Here is a 4,488-nt window from a genome sequence, read left to right as displayed (position 1 = left end):
TATCGGTTCCCTATAGCAATTGTTTCCTTTATTCCGATCGTTTTTTATTTTATTGCTGGAAACCACACAATAGACCAGTTGTTGCGTGAAATTTTGTAATTAATCAAATTCACACGCTTCGTCATTCTAAAACGTTAACCACTGACCTAATGAATGGTTACGAAGTGGTAGGTGGAATGCGTGAAAAGGATATGCGTGAAGCTACGCACCTTTAACTTGTACAAATACTTATGTGTGTATGTATGTATTCGTGAATGCAAATATGTGTGATTGTAATAATTATGCATATTATGCATATAAAACACATAACTAATGCAGCCGGAAGTAGTTCTCTTGACTATGGCATTAGAGCTTTCGTAATTTCACGAAGTATTTTCTTATTAGAATTTACAGGCAACCTTTCGACAATGGCTAGTGGATGTTAGACCAGTTTTCGGGTGTTTTGTTACTTCTTGTATATGATGATTATGTGGTCAAGAGTAGATATGAAGGAGAAGATAGAACACTTCATTAATCAGGAATCACCTCAATCTATTTCATTTAAGGGGTTACATGGTTTTCCGGTTTAAAAAATCGAATTTTTTTATTGTCTTATTAAATTCTACAACACCTCTAAAATATTATCCTAAATTGATCCGAATAGAAGTTTCGGAGATACAGCCTTGAGAACTTGTGCGCTCGAGGCTAGCTAGGCTAAGTGCGCCGTCTTTAAACGCGTTTTTCTCGAAACTGTGTTTTTGAATTCGATTGGCAAGATTTCTCGAGAACTATTCGACCAATCTTCAAGAAATTTTACCTAGGTCCATGGGATATAATTTTTAAAGACTTGGACGAAGGATTTTTTTCGATTACAACTATTTGAAAATTGTCGAGAAATTTTCACTGAAATTTTAATTTTTTTGTAAAAATGTCTGCTTAAAAATCAATTTGAAGTTTTTTTTTTCCTTCGTCCAAGTTCTATGTTAAGGTTTTAACTAAAACACGTATTTTTTCACTTTATATTATCCTGTGAGAAGTTATCCTGCCAACGCGGGCGCAGCTTTTTTCCGAGAGGTCATCGGAAATGACGTCGCAATGGCCCAGTTTAAAATATTTTTTCCCAAAATTTTCAGAATTTCTTTGTTAATAGTGAGGAAACCCATTACACAAGGATAACAGCTAACACGGCTCATGTTTCAGTAAAAACCGTTATCTCGTATTTCGCATTTCATATGAGTGGCTTTCGCTATGTTGTGATAAGATAATGATTATAATTGTTATTGGGTTCTTGAATTTTACGCTCGTCCGTTATCGTTGATCATCACCTGATCGATTTATTTCGTTGTAATTTCGTTCAAAATACAACTAAGTCTGTAGTACAGACAAATCTTTAAAATCTTTATTATCGCCTTTAATATAGTCTCCTAAGCTAATAGAAGGATGACAATGCTTAATCTAGTTTTCTGTATACTTATTATATTATAAACGTCGCCTGGTTTCTGCAAATTTTTGGAAATGCCATTACCATCAATAGCGAGCGTTATAACAAGATGTTGACCAACTTCTTCTTCTGAAATTTGATGAAACCGACGCGGACGATCTTTATTTCCAACAAGAAATCGTTAATTTCAAGAAATGGCCTAGTCAAATCGCTGCCAAGATCATGCGATTTAACGCCATTACATTAAGTTTGCTTTTAAGTTTGTAGCACAGAGGATGAAACGTCGAAGACCCTATAAAGTGCATACATATGTAAATGATCAGCGTGATGAACAGACTCGGCTGAGACATATCAGTTTGTCTATAACTAGTCGCTTAGTTTTTGACATATCGAACTAAAATTTTGTATTCGTCCTTTTCTCAAAAAGAACAGAGGAACTATCGATATCGGACCACTATAGCATACTACTACTTGTATGAGCAAAAGTAGTAAGAAGTTTTTTCCTTAAAATCTATGTCGTCTCTCTCAAAATTATCCCCCTTCGCCTCTATACACTTGTGCCAACGCTTTTTCCAATCCTCAAAACAGTTGTTAAAGTCGATTTCCGGAATAGCCTTCAATGCGTGGCGATACACGTTTAATGTCCTCAATGGACTCAAAACGGTGTCCCCGGAGCGTTTGTTTGAGTTTGTTGAATAGCCAGAGTCGAAAATTTGGCCAAAAGCTCACGAAGAACCAATGCAGTATGCGACGGTGCATTATCTTGGCACAAAAACCAAGAGTTGTCGGCTTACAGTTCCGGCGACGAAAAAATTCGTGCAAATTACGTATGTCTATATAATACTCAAATAGTATTCCTTGATGACAATTTAGATGGTCCGAAGGAATTCTAGTGCAAATATGTCCCCCGTAGCTCAGTAATCGAAGAAAACTGTTTTTGACCTGATTTGATGTTAGCTTTTCGGCTTCGGCTCACCTTTGCCACGATATTCGGCCCATGGATCGTCTGTTTCCGGGTCTTAAGCATAGATTCAAAATTCATCAACAGTAATAATTTTTTCATGACATCCTGCTAGTCGGAAAGCATTATTTCACAGACGGTAATGCGACGCTTTTTTTTCTAAAAAGAGATTGAGTGATTTTGGAACTAATCGTGCTTTCACTTTTCTTAGGCCCAAGTGATCTTTCAAAATAGTTTACACTGATCCTTCCAATATTTCAGCGATGCCAGTAAGATCTCTGATTGTTAACCGTCCATTATTAAGCACCAATTCCTTCATTTTATTGACATGTTGATCATCAGGTGTTGTCCTGGACGTAGTTGAATAATTTGTACCAATCAAAAACACGTGCTCACAACAAACAATTGTCACCGAAAGCTTTTTCCAACATTCTGAACGTTTCGGCATGATAAATTTGTTTCCGCACATAGAACTTAATGGAACTTCTTTGTTGAAAAATTCCACTCATCGTAAAAATCGCCGAAAGCACTTTATGTACTTCAGATAGACAAGCGTATACTAAACACTAATGATTATTCTGATGTGACAGGCATCCGCTTCAACTGATCGTTCAATCCGAGGATCGAGCAACAAGTACCTACCGAGTTATACCCGTAAATTTTCTTCTGTAAGTTCGTAGGACTGCTTTCTCCAGGCTGGACAAGGAAGCACAGAAAAAGTGAACGAGGGCAAGACGAAATATCTCCTGTCATTTTCACATCTGTTACAGTTCATAGTATTTCGTCTGTTAACACCACCAACAAGTGACATCTGAGTGCTAAATTTCACGTCAAAATATTCATAATTAGTCGACGTTACGAGTTTTTGAGATACGGCGAATATTGCATTCGATGGAACGATTGTGAGACATTGACATAGTTCAGCGAATTAAAAGTGCTATTTGGCTAGGTCATTTGTCCGGTGACAAAGAAGTGCTAGAAAACACTCCAGCTCTGAAAGTATTTTTCCCGCCGGGGGAAGCAGAGGAAGAGAAGACCTCCACTCCGTTGGAAGAACCAATTGGAGAAGGACCTGGCTTCGCTTGGAATATCCAATTGGCGCCACGTAGCGAAAAAAAGAAACGACTGGCACGCTGTTGTTAACTCGGCTATAATCGCGTAAGCGGTTTCTACGCCAATTAAGAAGAAGAAGAAGAAGTTCGTAGTACTGTTAGTAACATCTGTGCTAAATTTAACGTCAAAATATTCATTAGTATTTGAGATACGCGACCTTTTGTGCTAACAATTTTTCGTATAAAGCACCATCTCATATTGCATTGGTTGTTCGTGATCATTTCGCCACAATTTCAACTAATAACGTGCCGTAACAAAAGTTGAATCGGAGAAGGCTCTGATGGCCATCACGGCGGAGGATTTTTCCAATTTCAATTATAGGGAAGAAATGCATACCTATGAATAGCAAAATTATTCGTTAATTATGTATTGTATAATTTAATTAAATACTGAAACTAAAAAAAAAGAGAAATTGATAGTTTGTTTAAAGTATCATTGATTTCTATTAGGCTTATAACTAATATTTTTTATATGAATGTATATTCGCTGCCTGAAGCTATGCATTTAATTGCATTATTGCTAATTTGAAAATTAATATTTTGTAGTATTTTTTTCTCACAACTTTTCAATAAAAAAATATCAGCGGCACACGCTTATCGGTCAAGCCATTCGAGGCGGTCATTTTGTGGGGCCATTATTTGTAGCCTAATTTGAACAAATCATCGAAAATATACAAGAAATTTGCTCAAACAACGTGTTAATGTTTTGTGCATACACATACATAGTTAAATATATATGTATGTATTGTATATATGTCTGTAAATATTTGAATACAGAAATACCTCAAAAACGCCCACTTAATATAACCGTATTAAACATTGCGGCTTTGTGCTGTGGTTCACCGACTCATAAAACAAACACGAAATAAGCCTCATGCCTTCTTTAAAATAGTAGAAACAGAGATGGAAAATGTTTTCACGCTTGCCATTGGTTGACTATTAGTAGTAGTTGCGCTCGAAAAACTAGCTCAAATTTGTTTTATTTTTTTTTTAAT

The sequence above is a fragment of the Bactrocera neohumeralis genome, chromosome 3 (genome assembly GCF_024586455.1).
Source record: "Bactrocera neohumeralis isolate Rockhampton chromosome 3, APGP_CSIRO_Bneo_wtdbg2-racon-allhic-juicebox.fasta_v2, whole genome shotgun sequence".
NCBI lineage: Eukaryota > Metazoa > Arthropoda > Insecta > Diptera > Tephritidae > Bactrocera > Bactrocera neohumeralis.
This window is presented reverse-complemented; position numbering follows the sequence as displayed.